The sequence below is a fragment of the Misgurnus anguillicaudatus genome, chromosome 11 (assembly GCF_027580225.2).
Source record: "Misgurnus anguillicaudatus chromosome 11, ASM2758022v2, whole genome shotgun sequence".
In the NCBI taxonomy this organism is placed as follows: Eukaryota; Metazoa; Chordata; class Actinopteri; order Cypriniformes; family Cobitidae; genus Misgurnus; species Misgurnus anguillicaudatus.
Window position 1 is genome coordinate 29,703,122 of NC_073347.2, and position 26,890 is coordinate 29,730,011.

At 38.4% G+C, this 26,890-nt stretch overlaps 1 long non-coding RNA gene across 1 annotated transcript in view; it reads left to right on the forward strand.

The window, feature by feature from the left end:
* The window catches only part of LOC141368824 (uncharacterized), a 110,264-nt gene extending 85,229 nt beyond the window's left edge, over positions 1 to 25,035 (forward strand). The window contains exon 3 of the long non-coding RNA XR_012372209.1: positions 22,915 to 25,035. This is a non-coding gene — a long non-coding RNA (uncharacterized lncRNA). The remainder of the gene's footprint in view (positions 1 to 22,914) is intronic.
* The last annotated feature ends 1,855 nt before the right edge of the window (positions 25,036 to 26,890 follow it).

Sequence of the window (26,890 nt, forward strand, 5' to 3'; positions counted from 1 at the left end):
AAGCAATGTTACAAAACAACCAAGAGCTCCATTATGTTTAAAAAATAGAAATGGCCTGTACACACGATTGTACTTCCCTTCTGAGGTCAAACACAGGCATTGATGAGATTTGTATTCCTCGATGTCAAACATTTTGTGACATCATCCGTAGATAAATCTCATTCATGTGCATCTTATATTTCGAAGAGGACAGAGCTTGCAAACATGTTAGCATGACGTGGTGCACTGTGCCCACGATGTGCTTACAGAAAATATTATAATAACACTGCTGAGAGGATTTCTCAGTATTTAACTTGAGTTTACTTGAACAGGGTGGTTTAATGAGTGGTGTGCTTTGTGCCCTTAACCTACTTAAAATAGTGTGTCGTCTAATACGTGACTACATCTCTGTGTCGTTTCCTGTCTGAACAATGACACTGTAGAGCCGAAGAATAGCGAGCGAGACGAACTTCCCCCTATGAGCGACTGCGGCGCTTAATTTAGCAAACCGTGTCAATGTGAACCCTTGTCACACGACCGCCTCAGAATAGCCACGGGTCCCTCTGTGGCCATTTTTTTTCTTTTCGTTTCTTTTGTTGAACGCAGGGATTGCTGCGTGTGAATGGCATGCTGTTGCTATGGATCTGGCTTAATCTGTGGAAAATTCAGTGTTTAAATAAAAGCCACTTGCAGATACAGTAAAACTGGCAGCTGATGCCAACGTGCCAGTCTTGGTTCATTAGATACATTTAATTTATTCTGCCATCTGCTGCATTTGACTGGTGCCAGGTTCTGATGACGTGATGTTTGGAAACCAACTACAGTTTCCTATTTTGTGTTGCTTTTAATCATTAGACTGAAACTGAACCGGTTTAACACACAAGATAACGTGTCAAGTCATTCATGTTTACCAGGTTAAGTGCTTTTTTGGGTCGTTTTTGGGGTTAAAGCCCTGGGAAGTTTTTGAAAATATACATACATAGATGCAGGTCATTGAAAGTGCTTAAATCTATTTTATGCAACAAGTTTTCTGGAAAAAAATCCATATTAATTTCCTGTGTAATGTAGGATAATATCATAAAAATTCTAGATTTTTTTAAGCATGCGTGCTAAACTGTTCGCTTTAAATGCTTTTATCTTCTGTATGCGAATGTTGATTCATACCAAAATGCTTTTTTGCATAGTTGTGTTTGACACATGAAAACGTCTAGGGTTACGTATGTAACTGTTGTTCCCTGAGAAGGGAACGAGACCCTGCGTCTCCCTTGCCATACTTCCTTCCTGTGTCCCTGTAACGCTATCTTTGGCAGTATTTCAAATAGCGATTTACTTCCTGGCTCCCGCGTCGTTAAGCCTCACCATTGGTTGAATTTGATATACACATTCAGACGCACTTACCACTGGAAGCGTCCCCAAAGTGTCACCACAGTGAAGCAGCGCGAGTTCCCTCGAAAGGGAACTGTAACAATGTATCTTTAAAGGTAACATGATGTAACCTTGCTCTCACTTAAAATGTGTCCCCACATTTAGTCCTTGAATTTGAGGGTATTGGACCTGGAAAGTCATTGAAAGGTCCTTAAAATTTGAAGTTACTAAGGTGTGGGAACCCTGAGACATGAGATAGTCAGACTATGAGTAACCCACTTGTAGCTAAAATAATCTTGAATTTGGTTACATGCCTATACATTTGCGAGATGTACAGTATGCTATTCCATCATGTAAGCAAAGTCAACAGTGATAACAATGTGTTTGGTTTTATATGTATTTCTTTATGTAATTTTATTTTATTTATTTTAATTTATTTTTGGGCTATAGACATCTATTAAATTTTCACTGACCGCCCATATTTGTTTTAGCCTAGACGTCTTGGCTGTTTCGCTTGCTGAGATGTCTTTCATCCCCACTAAGATGACGAGTAATCACATATTATGATTTCTCTTTTCATATTATTATATTTTAAACATAATCTCATAACATTATGGAATTGTTGCATGATGTCTTTAAACAGCACTGTTTGTGTGTCTTTTACAATACAGTGTATTATGAAACGTTGTACACAAATAATTGTACTCTATAGAGGGATCCATCACTGTTTCATTATGAGATAAAGTCTCCGGTTCTGGTAAAGTCTCCAAGGCTTTTAAGACAGCAATTGAGACGGGATGAAAAAATGAGAATGACTTCATCCTAGGCGCCTGCGTTTGAAGTTCGGCCACTCCTTTATTAAATAATTGAGTGGAGAAATGAAAGTTGCAGCAGTGGGTCTGTGCTCCCGGGCAGCTGGAAAGCGAGAAGAGGTGGATCCCGGCCTCAGATGGATGGGTGAATAAAGTCTGACTCATATCCTGGCTGGAGAAACCTGAGATCTAACGCTCAGACTTCCAGCAGGAAGTTTGTCCAGGGCGCCCGAGTGCTTCTGACTCACGGTGACGCCATCTTGCACTGGCTTTCAGGAATCTTCACCAGGCTGCCAAGAGCTTTCAGACAAAGTGAACCCGCAGAGATCTGCCTCTCTGTTCAACTCTCACACATGGAAGCGATTTCAGGGCCTGGCTTGGAACCAGAGTCAAATACTCTGTAAATGACAGACTGTAATTTTATCGTTTCTTCAGAGACTTACAGATTTTCCATGTTCACTAGTCAAAAGACAAGATGTACAAAAGGCGTTTTGTTTCACTACTGCAAATACTTTCTGATGATTTGTTATGTCAATGCAATCCTCTACTACCATCGACTGGCTAAAATGAGACTTTAGTTTAATTGTGCAGTTTTAATATACCGTATGCACCTTTAAGCGTAAATCTTTTACTTGAAACTCAATATAAAATGTCATTATGAAAAACATCAAATTTACCTTTGATTTTATCCTTACAATGATAGCGTTGTAAATTAAATATGTGTTGTGTTTGGTTACATATATCACACACTATAAAAAATGCAGTGTCCTTTAAAGGGGACCTTTCACAAGACTTAGATGTCCAACAAAACTGTGGTGTCCCTGGAGTACATATGTGAAGTTTTAGTTCAAAATACCATATAGATAATTTCTTATAGCATGTTAAAATTGCCACTTTGTAGGCGTGTGTCCTGTTAAATGCAAATTAGTTGATCTCTGCACTAAATGGCAGTGCCTTGGTTGGATAGTGCAGATTAAAGGGCGGTATTATCCCCTTCTGACATCACAAAGGGAGCCAAATTTCAATTACCTATTTTTCACATGCTTGCAGAGAATGGTTTACCAAAACTAAGTTACTGGGTTGATCTTTTACACATTTTCTAGGTTTATACAAGCACTGGGGACCCAATTATAGAATTTAAACATGAAAAAGGCAGATTTTCATGATATGTCCCCTTTAATCCATGGTTGTGTAAAATAGGGACAACCCAAATTTCTAGGTTAACCATTGCATCATTATTACTAGGGATGCATCAATACAAACTTTCTGTGCTGATGCTGATATTCGATTACTTAAAATGGCATCTACCAGATTATGAAGTTTTGCTTTTAACTTTTGGCCCATATTGATAGGATAGCATTTTGCAGTTGATGGAGATTTGTGGGATGCACATCCAGGGCACGGAGCTCCCGTTCCACCACATCCCAAAGATGCTCTATTGGGTTGAGATCTGGTGACTGGGGGCCATTTTAGTACAGTGAACTCATTGTCATGTTCAAGAAACTAATTTGAAATGATTTGAGCTTTGTGACATGATGCATTATCATGTGACATGGTGCAATATCAGAGGATGGGTACATGGTGGTCATAAAGGGATGGACATGGTCAGAAACAATGCTCAGGTATGCCGTGGCATTTAAATGATGCCCAATTGGCACTAAGGGGCCTAAAGTTTACCAAGAAACATCCCCCATAACATTACACCATTGCATTAATGAGAAATTGAACAGGTGTTCGTAATAATCCTTTAGGTGAGTGTATATCCTGGCAAATTATATCCTAGCAAAGTCTGATATTAACAAGCAATGTAAAAAATTTTTGTCAAATCAACACATTTTTTTGTAAAAAATTAAGTTAAACACCTTCAACTTATAAGTTATGTTAACTTTTTTTAAGCCAAAACGTAAAATAGTAGGTTAAATTGACTTGCAAAACCAAGTTTTTTTTACTTTGTGCTGCATGTTTTTTTTTACAGTGCACTGATTTTAGGTTGATATATTGGTGAATCCATAATTATTACATATTTGGGTGTAATAACTTAAAACTTAAAACAAAACTCAACTAATATTGAATAAGTAAAATTAACTAACTAATTTTAAGGCAACCAGGTAACTTCCGGTACTTTTTATGTTAAATTAACAAATAGTTTTTTACAGCATGTTTTGACATTTTATTTGTCCGCAAACTGAATGAGCACAAATTAATGTTAAATTTCCCATTAGGAATTGATCCATTTCTATGGACGTCACTTGATCTTTAAACATCCGTTTAGGTAAATACCTGTACTGTACTGTAAAAGATTTGCTGTAGTTTTGCAGCGGTTTGCCAGTAAGTAACTGTAGATTTAAATGTATGTTATTTAGTGACAAAAGTTTGTTCAAAGTTAAATGAACATTGAACATTAACAAGTTTTTAAAGGAATATTCAATTTTCTTAAAAGAAAAATCCAGATAATTTACTCACCACTATGTCATCCAAAATTTTGATGCCTTTCTTTGTTCAGTCGAGAATAAATTGTGTTTTTTGAGGAGGACATTGCAGGATTTTTCTCATTTTGGTGGACTTTGATAGACACCAATAATTGACACTTAGCTCAACACGTGGCGGTTTTTTTCAACGGAGTTTCAAAGGACTACAAACAATCCCAAACGAGGCACAAGGGTCTTATCTAGTGAAACGATTGTCATTTTTGACAAGAAAAACAAAAAACATGCTCTTTTAAACCACAACTTTTTGTCTAGGTCCGGTCCAGCGCGACCTAACGTAAATGTGTAGTGACGTAGGGAGGTCACGTGTTACATGTATAAAACGCACATTTGCGGACCATTTTAAGCAATAAACTGACACAAAGACATTAATTAGTATCAGTCGACATACAACATACAACTGTACAAACAGTTGAACGGTCCTCTTTCAACACACTTGTAAACACTGGGGCGGAGTTTCACGTTCGTCTTCTGTGACCTCTTGACGTCATGACGCATTGCGTAGGGTCACTTGGCGCCTCACGACCAGATCTAGAAGAGAAGTTGTGCTTTAAAAGTGCATATTTGTCATTTTTCCTGTCAAAAATGACAATCGCTTCGCTAGGCAAGACACCCACGCCTCGCCTGGGATCGCCCACAGTCCTTTGAAACTCCGCCGAAAAAAACTGTTACGTGTTGAGTTAAGTGTTAATTGTTGGTGTCTATTAAAGTCCATTAAAATGAGAAAAATCCTGCAACGTTTTCCTCAAAAAACTAAATTTCTTCTCGACTGAACAAAGAAAGACATCAACATTTTGGATGACATGGTGGTGAATAAATTATCTGGATTTTTCTTTTAAGAAAATGGAATATTCCTTTAATAGAATAAAGCCTAAATAACAGCATCATGCAAAGCATTCCGGGAAATCTTTATCAACCTTTTTCTGTTTTTTCCTTCAGATTTTGATTCCCAGAATGCTTTGCATGAGGCTTTTATTTTAGTTTTTTTTCCTGTAAAGATAAAGACTTGTTCATGTTTAATGTTCATTTAACTTTAAACAAACTGTTGCCAGTAAATAACATACAAATAATTCTACGGTAACTTACTGGCAAACAGCTGCCAGTAATATTGTATTTTTTCACAGAAATTTTTAACAGTGCAGAAACACATTTATTACTCAGTTTCTTGATCTTCAAACATTTCAATCTTCAAATAGTTTGTCATGTTCCTGTGGTTGCGTGGGATCTGCTGGCTGGATAAATGTCTCTCGGGCTGTTTGACTTCCGTCTCTCAGCCGTGTTGCTACGTTACTCTAAAAACAATCCACTCACCCCAGCACCTGGTTCATATGGGCCTCGCGTTCAAACCCCTCTGGATGTTTCTTTGTATGAACATCTGTACCATGCTGCCCGATCCGTCTGTCCGGTCCTGTAATAGACTACACAAAAACTAAACCACAAAAACTGTGCGGATGAATCTAAGCACGCGTGTGGATAACTGAGGCCTGGTCAGGTGAGAATGTGTAGATGAGAGGAAACCAAATGTAAAAGTCTATAAAACAGTCTAGTGGTTACAGACCCACAGCCAGTTAATAATACACTTACTATTTTAAGTTGAACTATTTTTACTTTGAACTTGTTTCAAAAACACATTTGTTTAACAAATCTATTCAATAAAGTGCTGTAATGCTATAAAGATGCACAAATATAGCAGAAAGCCTCTCCAACATCAAACAATACAGCATGCTTAAAAAACATACGATACGAGTTAAAGATGTTTACTCGACATAAGCATAAAAAGACTGTTTGTGGGTAAAAGCACAATACGTTAAAGTAAAGGGAGCGATGCGTAACTGTCCCAGGGAATAGACAAAAGTAAGTGAAAGTACACACACAGTAATATCACCAAAACGATGACAAGTGATATAAATACTGTTTGCGTCTTTCTATACGAGGCTCGTCTCTTCCATTCAACGTCTTTCTTCTTCATAATCCCTCCTGTGAAGGTTTACAATATCCACAGAGAAATAGCCTGCGGGCTTCGCTTCTGTGTCCGCACAACCAACCGCTCCAAACAATCCGTACCCTCGGCTCCACCTTCGTTTCAGACCTGGGCGATGTCTTAACAAGCCCTCGGGGAGACACAGGATAAATGCACAGTAGAGAAAAGAAAGAAAATATGGAGGTGAGGCTGAAACAAAGAAGAGGGATTATATGAAACTCTTCTTCACAGGATTCTGGAAGCTTTACAGTCTAATAGATGTGCTGTGATCAGGGTTGAATGGGCTGCGATGGGTCGTTGAGAAGCAGGTGGTTCTCCTCTGATGCCCACACCTCCCATTCACCCCCGAGGCCCTGGAGCTAAAGCACAGCTCATGTAATTTCACAGGTCTGGAGTCAGCCGGCAGAGCTGAAAGCTGAGAGAGCTAAACGGCAAGGGAGCCAAACATCTAGAGAGAACGCTTCAGACTGTATGATGAAACTTAGAGCTCAACTGTATGATGAAACAGTTTCATGGGTTTCTTGCTTGCTTAAAATACTTAAGAGACAATGAACCCTGAAAGATGCCTGCATTCATGTGAAAATGTGCACAACCTTTTGGTTTCATGAAATTCAATGCAAGAGTCTTTCTTCATTTAACTTACAGATGTCTCAATCAAGACTCTAGAGGGGTTGATATCACACATCATTGCAATCCAAAATCTATCCAGACGCCATGCAAAAATTTTTTCTTTTGAAGTCAAAGTTGTTTCACATTCATTTTGTTTATCCATAAAATAAAATATCTGCAGGAATATTTGTTGGTTTAATCACATTGCTATGATAGTACCAGAACTCTGTATTTTTCTGGTCCACTCAAATCAGTGGCAGTCTGTTTTTTTCCGTGTGACTGTTATTGGATTTGGTCTGTCCCAGATAACCAGAGAAGTCCTTTGAAGCAATCTAGGCCAGAACTGCAGCAGCGATCGGCTTTGACTGGGAAAAAAAATTAAAGAGCTATCGAAAGTAGTTCATGTCACATGGAAATCGCTTTATGTAAAAGCGTTTGAAGCACACAGGAATGCATCTGAAAAAATAGCATCTATGTTTGTATTTAATGAAAAATTTATGCATTACGATTCATAATCTAGATTTTGGATCTGTAGGGAATTTATGTTTATTTCTACTGATTTTAAGATTAATATTTGTGATTTTTAAAAAATATGTTTGTGGATGATTTAGGATCGTGTTTAAGCTGCCTTAATTTAAAAACACCTTATACTGGCATATCTAAAAGGTATAGCAGAGGATTTTCTTTTTCCGGGTGGATTCAATTTCAATTAAATTTTATTTGTATAGCGCTTTTCACAATTGTTAATTGTTTCAAAGCAGCTTTACATGAATAGATGTAGCAAGGACAACACAGAAAAATCGATAGATAATATAAGAAGCAGAATACAGCGGCTAATAATAAACCGTACAAGTGAGCGTAGTAATAATGGAACGTACTGTATACAGGAAAATGCTAAGTTAAGCCAATGTTGGCTGACTCTCCATGGGATGAAAAAACCCCTAGGAGAAAAACTCTGTGGGAAAACTCCTAGAAGGAGAAAAACTCTTGAGAGAGATACATATATATATTTATATATATAAACACAATAGGTAGTGTTGTAGTTCTTGAGACTGGTCTCGAGACCACTTTTTAAAGGTCTTGGTCTCGTCTTGGAAACGACCGCTTTTTTCCTCGGTCTCGTCTCAGACAAAGAGGACTCGGAATTTTATTTCAAGACCGATCAAGAGCACAACTGATGGCACATCACACATTTATTTTTTATCATTAATTTTATGCAGTTTATTCAGGTTTGGCATATGATGTTGGTATTGTTTAAGCATTGCTTAAGTTTCTCCCAATAACAATTTTTTTAATTTTATTACTAAAAACGCCTGCATTGTGTTAAGTGGATGGCAAGCCATGGAAAGACAGTTCAGAATAAATTGTTAAGTTGATTTCAGCTCTTTAGTGTTTGTTCACTTTCATTTGCTTAAATTCCCACATATTTTATTTATTTTTATTTATTTATTCAATTAGCTAAGCGAATTACAGGTGCTATATATGTCAGAGGTCGCACGCCTCTGGAGCAACTAGGCACAACAAAGGCGTGTGTCTTATCCACTGCGCCATCACCACTCATATCTGCAATTCCTTTGATTATTTTAACTTCTCTGATGGCATACACACACACACACACACATACACACGCACGCGCACACACAGACAAGAAGTGCCTAATCATATGCATATTCCACATTTTATCATAAGTGTTTTAATGCAGTGACTTGCACTGGTCTTGGTCCTGGTCTCTGCCTGTCTTGGTCTTGGTCTTGACTTGTTTTCGACCCTTTAAAGTCTTGGTCTTGTCTCGGTCTCTGCCTGTCTTGGTCTTGGTCATGACTTGGTCTTGGTTTAGGTGGTCTTGACTACAACACTAACGATAGGGATATGAAACGGGTTGGCGGATTCAACTGGTTCGGCCGGTGGTTGCTGGTCAGGCATCGGCTGGGCATCACGGTGAAGGACAACCAGTAGATCAGTGGTGTGATGACCTTCACAGCATCAGGAACTGGGTCTGTTTGTCTCATTGTCCTCGGGGTCGAGGACGAGACAGGGAGAGAAAAACAGAATCCTATTAGCGTTGGGGCCGTTCGCATGTAATGCAAGTGTCATACAGTATTTTGGTTTAAAATCCGCTCGGTTCCAGACAGGCTAACTATTGCGGCATAAGTATATTACCCAGATGAGTTATGTGAATGCTTTGTTCTGGACAAACTAACTATTGCAGGATAGGTACATTTGATCATAGGATCATCAAGACTATTGATCATCCTAGTTTTCAATCATTTTGGTGATATGTTTACTACGTAAGGCCGTCGTACGTGCTCGTCCCCAGGTTCGCTTTCTGCACATGCGCACTTTCAGGTGTATATGTGCGGTGGGCTATGGTTTCAGCCATTCATTGAAGCTCACGTTTTGACCATGTTTTTTCAAAATGTCTGAGGTTCGCAAGAGAAAAAGTGTCTACAAATTGTATGACAAAAAGAAAGAAAGAAACAAGACCAAAGTGTTTTTGGGAGAATATTTCACACGCTGGCATACGTTGAAAGCACAGGTTGGGCTTCCCACACGAAGTTTCTACTCTACCGGTAAAGTTTGTCATGCTATTTGGAGAAATCCATTTAAAATCACTGCTAGTAAAAGTTGATGTAAGCTATGATTAGGGATGCTAGCCCTGGCACAAGTCACAAACCCTGCAGACACGGTAAACATTTCAATGTATAAGCCATGCCGACAGCCATTTGTGAACAGAGTGTGCATGAGAAGAACTAGGCTCGTGCATGCTCTCTCGTGCACACGTTTAAGGCGTTCCCTCTTGGGAGCAGGTAGAGTGTTGTTTTGTCTCAAGATGCACACCAGTATTGTTTTTTTTAACAAGTTTTGTTTGTAAAAACTGCTTAAATGTCCTTGTATTACGGAGCCCCTAAGGGGACATGAAGAAAAAATTAAATAAAGTTTAGATTTGCGTGCACACGTGAAACTATCATGTGCGCATATGAAACTATCGCGTTTAGTTTCGCATGTGCACGTGAAAGCGAAAGTTTCATGTGCACACGCGAAACTAAACTTTATTTAAAAATTCTGCAGATGAAGGTTTCGCATGAGCACGCAAAAGTTTCACCTGAGCACATGAATGTTTCACGTGAGCATGGGAAAGTTTCACGTGAGCACATGAAACTAAACTTTTGATTTTTTTACTCTAATGTCACCTTAGGGGCTCGGTATTACTTAACTACCTTGCTGAAAAAACAGCATAGACCAGCATATATCCTATGCTGGTCCATGCTGGTTGGGTGCTGGTGGTCACCAGCATAGCAGCACCAAAACACAACATATGCTGGTCTGGCTGGTATGACCAGCATGGGGTGCTGGTGCTTGTATGCTGATGAAACCAGCACCAAACCAGCATGGGAATTATGCTGGTCTATGCTGGTGGTCACCACCAGTGAACCAGCACCATACACAACATATGCTGGTCTTGCTTGTATGCTGTTTTTTTCAGCAGGGTAAGGCCTAGTACTCGATTAATCTAAAACCTATCCATTAAATCGGCCCTTAAACATAGTAGAATAAAATGTGCTATATAAAATGTGTACAGTAAACTAAACTTGTAAAAGATCAGGGGCCAGTTGCACCAGCTAGATGTAAAATTTGGGTGTAAGCATTATGTCAGGCATAACTACGTCCGGCTTTGTGAAAAAATGTTTATGCGTGTTGCACCTATGCCTACAACCAGGTGCAGCTATAAGCTCAGCGTAGACGATGCACGTGCTCGCGTATGTGGTTAACCACATTGATAGTTGAGATGTCACGTCGCTATGGTTACAAACTCATATTTACTACCGCCAGCTAATAGATGAAAAATGAGAGCTTTCTCTCCTCTCACACATTTACAAGTGCACTGTCCCTCAAGATGCGTGCGTCACGTGCAGACCCAACAAACCTGCACATAAACGAAAGCCTTACAAAAAAGGTACTAATTTGGCGATTAATTCTGACCTGAAACAAATTAAACAAAGCTTTTATGCAATGTCTTTTTAAATATCTAAGTATTATATAATATAAGAATTTATTGGTGCAATCTCTGCATGCATGAAAGCCTAGTGCTCGCGTATGCACTAGACGCGCCAATGTCTTGTCAGTTTTATTATTTCTATTTTTTTATATTTTTTGTCCAGATTTTGCCTTTATTTAACAGTCAATTTTTAGGAGAGGACAGGAAAGTACAGGGAGGAGAGAGGGGTATGGGATCGGCAAATGACCACGAATGACGAACTCGGGTCGCCGAAAGTCCGAAAGCACCACATGTCGGAGCGCTGCCACCTACACCATCAGCTAACTATTATTTCTATTTTGCCATAGAAACAAGTCAACACATTATACGTACGCCTACCTTTGACTAGACATAAGATTTAGTCGTAGACTTTTTTGGGTTTTTACAGTATTATACTGCTTAATGTACATTGACATCTAATACAGTGCCGGCCAGCGACTTCTTTTTTCGAGGGCACACAATGTGAACAACATGTATGCGGCCCATCATGTGTGTGGTTCGTAATTTCAAAATATGTGTTCAGCGCGTCGAGTAAACCTATGCATCACTTGACTTGTCAAAATAAGTGCCTGCTGCAGACGCATCTAAAGGGTTTATGATAAAAGAGACGCTCGCGTTTGCCAGAAACTCGCATAATCTCATGCGTAATCAAAGTTTACTGTTAAGGAAGTGTCTTGCGTCTATGTTGTGAACGTGAGCGTCTCTTTTATCATAAACGTTTTTTATGCGAGTGCAGCAGGCACTTATTTTGACAAAACATGTGATGCACATGGTTCACATGATGACACATATTTTGAAAACACGAGCAACACACATGACACTCCGAACACTTATTTTGAATTTGCGCCCCCTGGAATGAGCAGTCACGAGCCGCCACTGATCTAATAGTGTATGAAATAATGCTGCATTGTCGTGTCATTCTGGATGACCAAAAAATATGTTTTTGAGTATCACATCTTTGTCAAACTCCTGGATGTAATTCATTAAAAACGAAAGCTGATGGTGAACTACTATCTGTGTTAAGGATGCTAATTTACTGCATGCTGCAGTGTGCACAGTACTGCAGATACAGTAAATTAAGTAATGAAATACAGTAAAATGGCCTCAGGTCACGTGATGATGAAAGTGCACAGACTGAAATGAGTACTGTGTTTCAGTCGGCCTCCATTTCCTGGAATTGTTGTGCTGAAACTGCAGTCAGGGCTCTTAACAGCCCACCCCGCCCGTCTGCACACTGCAGCTTTTTCATGGTCACATGGGTGTCCTCTCGCTCTCATTCCTGTCACGAATGCCCCCCTCCTTTCGCTTTTGCCCTCTGTGTACTGTCAGGTCAGTCGTTTGTTTGTTCAGATGGAGATGAGCAGGAAATGAGAGACAACTCTGAGCTGCTTAACCCTTCACAGGAATGAGCTGAGGATCTGACTACTGGATTACACCACATCACTAATGCACTGCTCTCATCTCTCGTCTCATTCATAATATCATTTTACTTATAGATCGAAATCACATTGTGTGGCTTTTAGTCCATGTGTGTAGATCTGAAGTCATCCATTTATTACGCCGTGTTCCAGATGAAACCGGAGGTTGGAACATCCTAGTGTAAATGTCTCACACTTGACATCAATGCGTTTTACACAATACAAGCACTAATTAAATGTGTTTTGCATTATATATTTCAGTACATTCCCATTTGGTTGGTAAGGGCTGGCAAACTTAACAACATGCAGTCTTTAAATTGCTATGTTATCGCTATGTGGGTGATTCTCGCGAAATTAGACTTATGGGCCCCTATTTTAACGATCTGAAACGCAAGTGCGAAGCGCAAAGCGCAAGTGACTTTGTGGGCGGATCTTGGGCACTGTTGCTATTTACCTGGCGGGAGAAATAACTCTTGCGCCAGGCGCAAATCAATAAAGGGTTGGTCTGAAGTAATTTCATTATTCATAGGTGTGGTTTGGGCGTAACGTCAAATAAACCAATCAGAACGCTATCCAACATTCCCTTTAAACGCAAGGGCGCAAGTTCCATGGCGGGTTGCTATTATTATGACGGATTTACCAGGCGCACGCCAGGAGCGGTTCATGGCCGAGGAGACCCACATCCTTGTAAGAGCAGTCAAAGATAGAGAAGTTGTTTTGTATGGGTATAGGAGAAACCCGCCCAAATCAGCGTCGGTTAAACCGGCGTGAAAGGAAATAGCCACAATTGTCTCATCAGCTGGCATCCCCATCGTTGCACCAAGCGCTACAATGATGTCAGGAGACAGGGGAATCCCAAGCTTGCCTGCATAAATCGGGCACGCCGTGTAACGGGAGGTGGATCTGCCTCTACACATGACCTGACGCCAGCAGAGGACATCGCTGCGTCCTCCCTCACCGCCGAAAGGGTTTGGGGTCATTGAAATCGGACCCAAGAAACGCAAGCAAGGTCCAACCCCAAAGTACACTTACAAATCAAGTTCACATACATTAAGGTTTCTTATGAAAACATTTTAATTATTATTTACATAAAATAAACTTAATACAGCCACACAACAAACTTATGAAAATATTTTATTCCTTATTTGCATGAGAATTTTTTTACGCAGCCACACGATAAATAAAAACTATCACCACAATGCTCACCACTATGATTTCCCTTATCTCATGTGTTAATATTTTTTATTGTAACAATTTATGATTTGCAAAAACAACTGTTGCATCTGTGTAGATTAGATAAGCAAAGTGTGTGCGCGTTGTGCACGCTATACATTATGGTCAAGCATGCGCCCTTAAAATAGCATAATGAACCACGCGCAATGCGCCACTGACTTTAGACTAGTTTTTTTTGGTCGGTGGCGCAGTTGTTTTTTGAAACCGCAAAATAGCATCAGGGATGGTTTGCGCCGCAACACGGCTCCTTTTTTGCGCTGAACCGCCCAGGGAGCGCAAGTTCATTCCCTAGTTTGCCGACGTGCGTCTGTGGAGGGAAAAACACGTGCAAAATACGAATGATACATGCATCACTGACAAAGTCAATTGCGCTGGGTGCAAGGTAGGGCCCATGAGGTGTTATGAAACATTTTGATAATAAAGTAAATGCAAAGTAAGAGTATCAAAATAAGAAACATACAGTAACTAACATCTTTTCATGTACTATTTTGCACATGATTTCAAATGACATCATACAAACCAATTTTGTTGTTTTTTCCACATTTAAGGGGAAAATTCTCATTACCGCAACGTGTCCATGACTGGATTTGGGTTCTTTGACATGGAAATATTTATAATTTAAAAATCTAAAAAATAAAAAGCTTCAGTGCATGTTATACTATAAACATTTACAGTAAAGAAACATGTGGTATTTGGTAATCATTGGTAAATGTACAGACAATAATAAGGAATATAAATGTGTCCAAGAAAAAATTTCTCATCCTCCGCAACAATTTTCAATCATTGTTTTTAAGCCCTCAAGGAACTAACATTTTCAAACAAAAATTGTTGGAAGGGACATAATTGATTGTGACACTCAAGATGGCTACCAAGCAGTTCTTATTTTTTCTCTCCAGATAAAAGTTGAAATTTTGTTTGTTATAGTACCTAGACAACTTTTTAGTTCTCATTGCCAAAACATGAGTTTGTTAATGCATATATTTAATGTAATATCTTGTTGCGGTAATGATAATATTTGATAATGACATCTAGGAAATGTAAATAACGCTATAGGAAATAGTCCTCTTAAAATAATGGTTATAGTAAGTTCAGACCTTAATCTTATATGTGCAAAAAAATGGCTTCAAGGGCTTTTTTAAAAAAAATCTGATGCTGGACACCTTCTAGGTCTGGATTTCGTGAGAATCACCCACATAGGTATTAAAACGCAAGTATTACGTTACTGAATATTTTAATGTTCATGTTTGTTTATATTACATGCTGACATTTTTTTGTTTACAGTTCACATAAGGTTTTAAAGAGCTAGCCGCCATCTTGTCCATGACTTCAAATGACGCAACTTGCAGAGGTTGGCCCCAAATTTAGAGGTCAGATATCAAATTGTGTTTGCTGTTCCAAATGTTTATTAAAATTTTTTAAATTAGATTTATTCGAATCTAGAAAAAATACACATGGTTAGTAAATATTTGTCCATAATAAATAAGATGATTTAGATTCACACTGTTCCCCCCTCTGTCGTGATGTTATGAATGTAATGTTCTTACCCTGGAGCTCAACTCTGATTCACTTTAACTCTGGATTATTTGTGTGGCTCTGCAATAAATGGCTTGCAGACTGAATCTCATGCACGTCTGCCCTTACATGGACTGATGAATCTTGTTGTTTTTTCTGCTGAAGTCAGAGACGTTGACCTTATATGATACAAGAGAGCTCGCTGTGGGAAGTGACTGCATGCAAAAATAGAGATGTGTAGAGAATGCTGACTATTCATAAATTCATAGATTTTCTTGATTGTCAGCATTGTTACAATGTTCATTTTGTAAACATTAGTAAAGTGAAATTAAATCTTTTATTTGTATTCTTTGGAACAGTCTGCTTTTATAAATCACTCAAAATAAGAGCACAAACGTAGGGTTCATGTAGCCTACACCAAAGCATTTAAACACAGCTAAAGCGGGATGCAAACTGTGGGTGCTTGCCAACATTTCTTCACCTAAGCGCTTTGGTTGCTATAATACTTCTGTTTTGTTTATCAGTTGTGATGCGCCGGTTGGTTGTTGTGGTATTTGTTCTGCCCCTCCTCCACTCTGATTGGATGAAAAAAAGTTGAAAATTTTTCAACTCTGGGGCACTTGACACTGAACGCAAAAAAAATGCAAACAAAACCATTTTTTTTAAAGCACAGCGCTTCCATTAGTGGGCATGTACACCAAGGCATTTTCGTCTGTGGCCAGCGTATGTTTTCAATTATTTCCAATGAAAGGTTAGGAAACTTAGGTTCTCAAAAACACCCTGCAGCTGGCGGTGGTGGATTTTGGCAGCCCTCTGCATTTTTTCCACACCCAGCACTGAAAGCTCGCTAATGTCACTTTTCAGTCAGTCGTCCAATCACAGCGGAGAAGGCGCAGGACAAATACCACAACAACCAACTGGCATAACGTGCATTGACTGATCAATAAAACGTAGTGCTTAGCTGAAGAAATGATGGCAAGAGCCCACAGTTGGCATCTGCCTGGCATTTTCAACTGCTTTACTCTTTCCTCACCATTGATGGGTTATCTTGTAAATTAAGAGAAAACGCTTTCCTGCCAATGACGAGTATTTCCGGCAATCCGTTATAGCACTTTTATCCACCAGGATATCTTCCGCAACTTCCCGGAAGTATCACCCAAGGGCAGTGGTCCTCAATTCCAGACCTCAGGTCCCCCCTCCCAGAATATTTTAGATGTCTACTTATATGAAACACCTGATTTCACTCATCAGGCTCCTTAATTAACATACTAACAAGTTGATGAACTGAATCAGGTGTTTTTATTTATGGAGACATCTAAAATGTTCTGGGAAGTGGGAGAACTGAAATTTAGAACCACTGCCCTAGGGCAAACATCTGTATGTCAGTGTATGTTTTAAAGATCGCTCTGAATATGATCTCTATCAAAAGTCCATCACAAAAAATGTCCCCTGTCTGGTCTTTGTGGATTTTAGATCTTCAACAATGGCAGAGGTCATCTTTAGGACCCTGAGGAAACACCAGGCTCTCGTGCTGGCCTCAAGCACTTCCTATCTGTCAAAAGAGTCTGGCTTGTCTTTGATCAAAGGCCAAGAACAGAATAAGACAGGAAAGACACTGAAGGATTGGAAAACAACAGATAGAGATGTTCAGAATGGTTTTGGGTGGAGGTTAGCTGTGTGTTGGCCTTTGAGATGGCCCTGCAGCAGTGCCGATGATCAGGGTGTGCTGTCGCCATGGCAACACATCATCGGTCTTGTTGAAAGGATGGAGAACAATAGTAGGGTGATGTGGAGTTTTGTGAATACAGAAAGGGTTTATAATGCTATATGATCACATTTATTAGTGCCTTGATTTCTCAGTGTGTAATCTCATATATACTACATAAAAACGGTTTCACCTGCAGATATGTCATGTCCAGTATTGTTCCTGGACTGTTAGGAAAGCCCATATATATAGTTAAGACCTGAATAATTTCGCTCATATACAGATTCAGAGAAAAGCTGTTAAAGGACAAGTTCGGTATTTTACACGTAAAGCCCTGTTTTCAGATTGTTTATGATGAAATAGAACGGTTTTGACTGAAATTTGGACATATGATGCTGGCTCGAGAATTTTCGGGTGTTTGTTGTATCAACCCCCACCTCTACAATGTGTGTATAGGTGCACCGGAACAATCCCTCCCAAAATGCATCAAACCCTCGTCTACAAAGACGCGAAACTCACCGAGCGGCCAGGGGTGCTCACCGATATGCCCACACAAAAATCGCCGCAAATGATGCTCTCCAACAGGTTTTATCATAGTTTTTGTCCAACTCCATTGACTTGTATTAGATGTGCTGTGAGGTACGGTATTACTCCGCTGCCTGGAACTTTGTTTGTATTCTTGCAATTGGCAAAGGTGGATTATCGCCACCAACTGGGCTGGAGTGTTTATTATTCAAGCTCTCAGCGGAAGAATGTACGGGTGTGTGGCGTTTGGAAGAAAAGGTCCACAAGTTAACAATGAATGCTAAAACAGCTGTTGGAGAGCGTCTTTTGCGGCGGTTTTTGTGTGGGCGTATCGGTGAGCGCCCCTGACCAATCGGTGAGTTTCACGTCTTTGTAAACGAAAGTTTAATGCATTTTAGAAAGGATTGTTCCAGTGCACCTATACAGGTACAGCCATTATAGAGGTGGGGGCTGATACAACAAACACCAGATGTCCAAAATTCAATATGTCCAAATTTCAGTCAAAACCGTTCTATTTCATCATAAACAATCTGAAAACAGGGCTTTAAGTGTAAAACACTGAACTTGTCCTTTAAGGATTTAAGTGTTGTACTAAGCTAAGATCTGTCTGTTTTTTTCTTCATTCAATTTCTCTTGTTTTTCTGCAGACATACAGTGATGAGAACCCCTGCATTCCCCAATTTGTTTATGTGGACAGGCGTTAAACAGAAGTGACATCTCATTCATTTGTGCAGGTCAAGGTCTGGTGCTCACCATCTCCCCACAATGAAATAAATGTTCCTAACCATTCTATCCACACCAGAACTTAATGTGTACAATAATGTAAAGCTGGACAGTTTGACATTCGTCATGAACAAACATCTTCCTCTACCATCACACAACAAAGGTACTGTAGATGCTTTATATCATAAGTCATACACATGGCAAAAAGAAGCCATTGAGAGTAAAAACTAAAATCAATATTCATACCATATACATGTATGATATAAAGGAATCTTAAATTTGATGAAGAGGTTTTAAGATTTTATTTTGCATATGCATTTCATCCTTGACTTGTGAGAAAACCTCTGCAGTGCTGCTGCAAAAGTTTAAACATTTCATGTTTGTCTAATTAAAATTTTGTGATGTTACAGTCACATGAAAGGTGTTAGAGTTGTTGCTAAAATATACTAAATCTAGCTTAGGGAAACACACAGGACAAGCGCCTCTAAAGCTGTCAGACTGACTGTACTGTATTTGGCCTTTTTTAATGAATCTTATGACTGCTAACACACAGGTGACATGTAGATGTGTACCTGTTCACACTCATTAACAGCTTTAGTTTTATAAAGCAGTGATAAATCCTTTTTTAGGATATTATTGCTGTATTTGGTGTTGTTATTGTGTTGTTGTGAGTACAGGAGGAAAGCTTTAGGGGCCAGTCACACCAAAAGCGTTTATAGCAGTTGCAGGCGCCTTTTTTGAATGATATTCTATGGGCAGGGCGCGTTTGCGCGCTGTTTATGCGCGCCGAGCGCCTTGCGGTTTTTTGCCGCCTGCCGCGCACGTGTTTTTTAAGGAGCACAGCGCATTCACACGGAGCGCCAGCGTTAACGCTTCCCATTCACTTTAGGAGAAGCGTCCGACGTCATTCGCGTCTTTCCATTGTCCAATCGAATGAGGGGAGAGGCGGGCCTTACGTTGTGGTGAGGGAAGTTTACAGTTGCTTTGAAGAACCGGACTCCACTCGTTTCTCTCTCTCCTGCGTGTTTGTGCACCTCTCACCCCAAACAAGGTCAGAGCAAGCGTCCTCTTTTTAAAGTTTCTGCTAATATGACAGTTAACAGCAAAAGAGCGCTCACGCTTCAATATTTGATTGACAAGACAGCTGACTCGGTGGTTGCTTAGCAATATGAAAAGCTGCGTCGCACTGCTCTTTAAAAAAAAAAGGCAATGGATCGCGCCTTGCGTTTGCAAGCGTTTAAAGCGCTTTTGGTGTGACTGGCCCCTTATGCAGTTTATTTGTGTAGAGTTTGTTTCTGGACGTAATGTGGCTAAAGTTGTTCCCTTTCGAGGGACCTTCAACGCTGCGTCAGAGCTGATATTTTGGGGAACGCCTACAGTGTGACGGCGTCTGAGTATGTATATCAAATTCGACCAATGGTTGGAATAACGTCATAGATGTAAGCCAGAGAGCATATACAGCGAAAAGGAACACCCAGTTTTTCTGGCATATGCCGAAGCGGGTGTACAGGCACGCCGGAAGTATGGCCAAGGAGACGCAGCGTCTCGTTCCCTTCTCAGGAAACAAGGGTTACAAACGTAACCTGAGACATTTTCAGTACATGTGCTATAGTGAAAGTGTATTTTCATCGTAAATGACGGAATGAGGTGACTCTGCATGTGCATAGATATGGACACATGCAACTGTAATGAAAATAAACAAAATATGTTGTATATAATAAATGTTATAAATTATAGAAGTTGTAAAGATCAGTAGATGCTTTTTTCAGAATAGTTCAAAGCCTACACAGAAAACTTCATAACGTCTTAATATTATATAAGTGCACAGTCATGAATCATTCAGTGATTCCTGATTTTTTCCTAATTTCTCTAGAAGATCTGGAAGTGTATTAGATGGTCTCGTCCATAGGTAAAGACAGAATTTTAAGATTGAACTATAAAAGACTTTAGCTATCAAAAGAGGAACCATCAGGGAATATAAAAAATAGACCAGGAGTGCTTTGTTTTTGTTTTTTGTGTTTTTTTTATTTTCTTTGCCACATTCACAGAACATGTTGTTTGACAATGAACTCACAGAAACGTCATCCTTGTCTCCCTGACACCTGACTTAAGTGCTTGGAGACAGATCATATCACTTTGATGTCATGCTTTCTTTATTCATCCTAATCTTTGTTTTGAGGCAGGCAGGCAGAGTTTTAGTATCTTTTAGTTGATTTTTACGTTTTTTTCACCCCTCAGCTCTGTGAACATGTAATATGTTTACTCATCTAAACATCTTACACTCTGACAGAAGGCCACTCACAGCAGGTGTGTGAATTACTCTAACATGGTGCAATGTTGTTGTATACAACAGATCTGAAGTCAGTGATGGTCATATGCCTCTTTGATTTCATAGACAAGCAAACCGAAAACATTGGTGTGATCTTCTTCGCTGGTTTGGTGTCATGTTTACTTATCTATTATTTGATTTTCTTCTATTGACATCGGCCAATCAGCATTGTCACTACATCTGACAACAATGTTGTAAAATATAAAACTGTGTAGCCATGAAGTAAAGATGACAGCATGCAGTCTATCACACTCATGTTCACGACTCTGTTATGATCACTATCTAAGCACACATGGTATTGTTTTATTGCCTGGTAGTTCTATAATGTAATCGAGTAATAATGATGATGATAATGAATCACCTTCGTCAGTTTGCTTATTTAAAGTCATGACACAGATAAAGAAGATGCTGCTGTTTAACATTTCAAAGAGCAAGTATTGTTACAGTGAGGCTGATTAGAGAATGAACTGAATTCTAATGAACCTTGATACTAGAGGTCTTGTTAGAGATTCAACATTCACATCAAAGCTATTATTACGCTTACCACGTCTAAACTGATGAATTACACATGCATGTTTGTAGTCTGCTTTACATCTCAAAATCATCTTAAAGGAATAATTTAACTCAAAATTAAAAAAAAGTGTTATGATTTACTCACTCTCATGTCATTGTTGTTCCTTTTAATTGTATGTAAAAGATGAATACTTTGGCAGAATTGTTTTTGGGTGAACCATTCTGAAGCCATTTTATTTCACCCGAGCAAGTCTCAAAATATGACAACATAAATTAAATTATAATTTAAATAGTATGAATTTGTGAAGATGCTGTTTATACAGTACTGTGCAAAAGTTTTAATGTCGATCCATATTTATTTTTATCTCTTTTTTAAGATAGAAACAGAAAAAAACAGGAAATATGTACACAAAATTAAAAACGAAACAATTTTCAAAACTAAATGTCTCCTTCAGGCATCAGTCAGTATTAATGTGACCTCTCTTGGCACGAAACACATCTTGAGCTTTTTCGAGGAGACTGAAGTCCTGAAGTCATTAGATTAGAATTAGAAATTAGGATTTCATTTCATTTATGTTTAAGAGATCCTGCAGCTGCCTGCTATTGCTCAAGTGGACATGGAGTTTACACTTCAGCTTATACTTTTATACTGTTTTTAATACTACATACACATTTTCAGTATTTTCTGGTTGTATTCTAATAAAGAAACTGAGAAATAATTATATATGATCACTATAACATTGCAAAAAGGAGCAAATTAATGGTAGCATTGTGGCCTATATATATATATATTTTTTTTTTTTTCAAGAACTCTTGGATGTAAAACAGTACATCGCACACACGCACACACTCCTGCAGTAGCTACATTCAGTTTCATGCTGTTGCATGTGTTGAAGCTGCACATCAATGGCTGCCTCACTCTTGTCACCATGGCAACAGTAAGAAAAGGATGGACAAGAAACCTTGGGAATAAAACACTGGGAAATATTTGAAGAGCAATGAACTCATGGAGGTTTTGTGTGTCTAATGCTTGTATCTACAGTAAATACAGTGACAACTTAGTATAAATAATTAAATGTAATAATAAAAATGCACATTAATTCTAAAAGAATGTTAATAATTATTTTACAAAAAAATTCTTGACAATTAGTAAAAAATGAAAACAGAGAAATTCTTAAACAGAACTATTAGAAATATATTAAAGGTACAAGATAAATGTTATACTTTTGATTACCAGACCTGATTAATAATTTATTTATTGGTGTAACTAATAGAGTATTTCAGTCCAGTAGCATTTCCTATTTCTGTTCGGAATTATGTGGGTGGGGCTAAAACTGTGGCTCAATGACACACTGGGGCCACCGAGCATGGTCCCGCCCCTAACACAATCATGAGCATCCATAGACTGTAAAAAAATTATGGACGACGCCGGTTCGCTCTCTTCCATTGGTGAAAAGTGAAGCGGCCAGTGTCCCAATATGGCGCTGACATCTTGGGTCTCGAGTCTGCGCAGTAGCGATTTCGAGACCATGTGCAGTAGTGAGCAGGAAGTAAAGCCGCGAAAGCAAGGCCCCGCCCTCGCTCTCGCAGAATGCGCGTATCACAGCTGTCAACCATGACGTGACACCACTGTTTTTATAGCATTATAACTAACCAAAAACAAACTTATTTTTGGCTTCACTTTTCAGGGCTTGTGCGGCACGCTTGTGAGCATCCGAGCACGAAAGTTGAGAGAGATGGCAGCTTTCCCGCGAAGGGCGTGGTTTCAGCGCAGACAGCGGACACGCCCCCAGCATTTATTTTTCTCAGATTTTGATAACGTATTTTATTTACTTGCCGTTTTTTCTCATTCAAATATGGGTGAGTGGTTAATAATAAATGTTTCTGTTGTGTATAAACTCAGAGCACATATTTAATTTCACTTTACACAGTCTTTAAACGGTAACTCAATGACCTCGGTTTAGTGTTGTGACGTGAGGACAATGTGAGTTAAATAAAGACATCCAGTTCCAGTTGCAAAAAAAAAACGTTATATCGCTTCAGGCAAATTGGTTTCTTTTTATTCAGAGGTGAGTCATTTTGTGCTTGAACATCATTTGAAACCGAATGTCTTTATTTATACACAAATTAATTTACAAAATCCAAAAGGGAGGTTGGGATGGAAATAAATTTTGTGTCAGAGGGTTCTGTCTGCTACACAACAACAAATTACATCTTAATGAAAGGAAAATGATGTCTCGATTGCCTAAAGTGGAAACTGATTAGTGCAAAATTGAAGTCTACACCCCCCTCCATTCATGAGTATAATTACAGTTGTGTACATAAACTCTTCAATGTAAGTTAATAAATGTTGTAGATAACATGATCATGATCATTGTTGTAATATTCTTTTGACCGTGTTAATCAATATAAAGCTTTTCAATACCTCAAAGATGAAGACTTTCTCATTGCCCATTTAATCAAACGTTAATGAGTCTTTTGAGAATATTTCATTCATTCACTCTTTTATTATATTAAGCTTTTTTAATTGCAGCCCTCATAACACTTGAGAACCCAATGAGCTCCTTACGCAAAAAGAAAAAAATCCACTCAAAATCACGGACAAAGCAGGAGGAATAGTGATTTAAACTACCCAATATTTCTGCGTGTTATGTATTTTTATTTCTTATTTGTAAAAAAAATTGCATAATTTAGATGTCAGCATGCATATCAGCTGGATGTTGCCTATGTAGGCTGTAGACAGCGAGGTTGCTCATTATGATTTGGAACAACGCCTACATTTTAATGAAGCCCCACAATGTAAAATTATAATTACACAACCTGCTGTGGACAGAATTAACTTAGTGTTCAATGAAGCATCTTTGAACATTAATCCAGTACCATTAGATACATATAATAAACAACTAATAGTCCAACATAAATATATAAATTTAACTCCATCCTCCTGCGCAGCATCACTGGAGCATCTGTTCAAAGAAAAACCATGAGGTCGATAGCGGCTGTCCTTGTAGTTACCATGGCAACCGTTCTACAGCAGAAAGCAGCTGCAATGGATTGCTTTATATTTCTCTGTAAAGAGCCTTAAATGTGTCTCACACAACATGGATATTTAAAACCAAACGGGAGTGTAGTTTTTTCTATAGGTTTACACAAAATTAAAAGAAGGAAATCAAAAATATTTAATTGAGTATTGCATAAAGTAAATAAAACACTTTTGGGTGATTCTTACGAAATCCAGATTTAGAAGGTGTCCAGCATCAGAATTTTTTTATTGCACATATAAGATTAAGGTGTGAACTTACTATAACCATTTTGTTAGAGGATTTAAAAATATGTCCTATAGAATTATTTACATTATTTAGATTATCATTATCAAAAATTATCATTAACACAACATTTATTACATTAAATATATGCATTTACAAACTCATGTTTCGGTAATGAGAACTAAAAAGTTGTCTAGGTACTATGACAAACAAAATTTCCACTTTTATCTGGAGAGAAAAACAAGAACTGCTTACTTGGTAGCCATCTTGAGTGTCACAGTCAATTATGTCCCTTACAACAATTTTTTTTTTTAAAATGTTAGTTCCTTGAGGGCTTAAACAATGATTGAAAATTGTTGCGGAGGATGAGAAAATTGGTCTTAGGCACATTTATATTCCTTATTATTGTCTCTACATTTACAAATGATCACCAAATACCACATGTTTCTTTACTGTAAATGTTTATAGTATAACATGGACTGACACTTTTTATTTTTTAGATTTTTTAATTATAAATTTTCCATGTCAAAGAACCCAAATCTAGTCATGGACACGTTGCAGTAATGAAAATTTTCCCCTTAAATGTTTGTATGATGTCATTTGAAATCATGTGCAAAATAGTATGTGAAGAAAAAGTTAAGTTTGTTTGTAACTGTATGCTTCTTATTTTGATACTCTTCCTTTGCATTTAATTTTTTTTATCAAAATGTTTCATGACACCTCATAAGTCTAATTTTGCGAGAATCACTCTTTTAGGAACAATAATTTCTTTTCACTGTAATGAACATGACCATACACAATAAAATTTCCAACCGAAACACTTACAGTATTACTGTGAATGCTGTATTGAAATGATAGTATTTTTTTACCTTAAAGTATAATGATTACAGTATGTAAAATATTTGGCAAAATGTTGGATATGTATTCGTATTTGTCATAATTATGGCATAACACAACCAAATACCCTTAAACGTTCACTAAAAGCTTCATTTTGAGATTGACCCAAAATATGTCTCTGACCGCTTTCGTGAGATTCACCCAGCAATGGTTCAGTCTCTGGTTACCCATCCTTAAAGTGTGCATATTGACAGCAAGTGTTCCCCGCACCCCCCGGGACTCACAGTTCTTGCATCATCCGATGAATTGCATCAGCACATGTTCTGCATAAATGCATTACTCATCCATGTCACATGCATGTGTTGCGTCTGCTCGTCTCAACAGATTGCTTGGGACACACAGAACTGCCTGCACAAGCTGCTCTGAATTACAGCCTGTTCATCACAGTGACACAATACAAGAACCATGGCTTCATTTGGTGAAAGTGAAGATGCAGGATTTGGTGTCCAGTATCAGTGCTTAAATACTTCTCTGAGCATCAAGCAAAATTATGCTAGTTGAAAAATTTTAAGATAGTTTTAAATTACATTTGTGCCTCGGCTATGAAGCTACTAAACATTTCTGCTGTTTTTTCAAGGAAAAACTGAACACATTTATGTTTAACCTGTTAAGACCCTTATTCTATTATTATAAATGTAGCCATTGATTGTTATTGACCATCTGAAGCAGTGTTAAGCTGTTTTTGCCATTTTGTTTTAAACAAGTTAGCTATTTAATTAAAAGTTTCATATATAATCCACTCAGTTACATTTGGACATGAAAATATGTTGTATAAAATAGCATATATTAACTGTAACAGGTCAACATGATTGTTTTTGTTTCCCATATTTCCAAATCTAGTTTTTTATTATTTTTGTGGAATATGTGTTTTCCACATACTTTGCCGGCCAGCTGTACTGAGGGATTCCAGGTGCAAGTTACTAAGTCCAGGTGTGCTAGACAAACATGTTGTCTTTTGTCACTCATCAGGATTCACTTAGAGAAATTCAGGAAACTAAAAAACATATAGATTTAAAGGCATTCAACATGCTGTTGAGGTCACATGTATTTTGCCCACTTAGGTTGCATCAGTCATAGTGTATATTGTTAATCTTGAAATCTATTGTAGTAGACATGGAAAAATCTTTTTTTTATTTAAACCTACACTCTAAAAAGACAAACGGTGCTATATAGCACCGAAACTGTTGATTTGAATCGTGGCCATGGGGGAGCCGTTTTTGGTGCCGTATAGCACCGGTGAAGCGCCTATGTGGCACCTGTGTAGAACCATATAGGGGCCATATAGCACCACTTTAGCACCACATGTGGTTCTACACAGGTGCTTCACTGGTGCTATATGGCACTAAAAACGGTTCTTCTATGATTACGAGCAAAGAACCACTTTTGGTGCTATATAGCACCGTTTGTTTTTAGAGTGAGAAGGGTTAATATCAATTGAATATTTTTCCTTGAATGGCAACAAAATCAGGTCTGAAAGGGTTAATATTGTTATGCATATTCA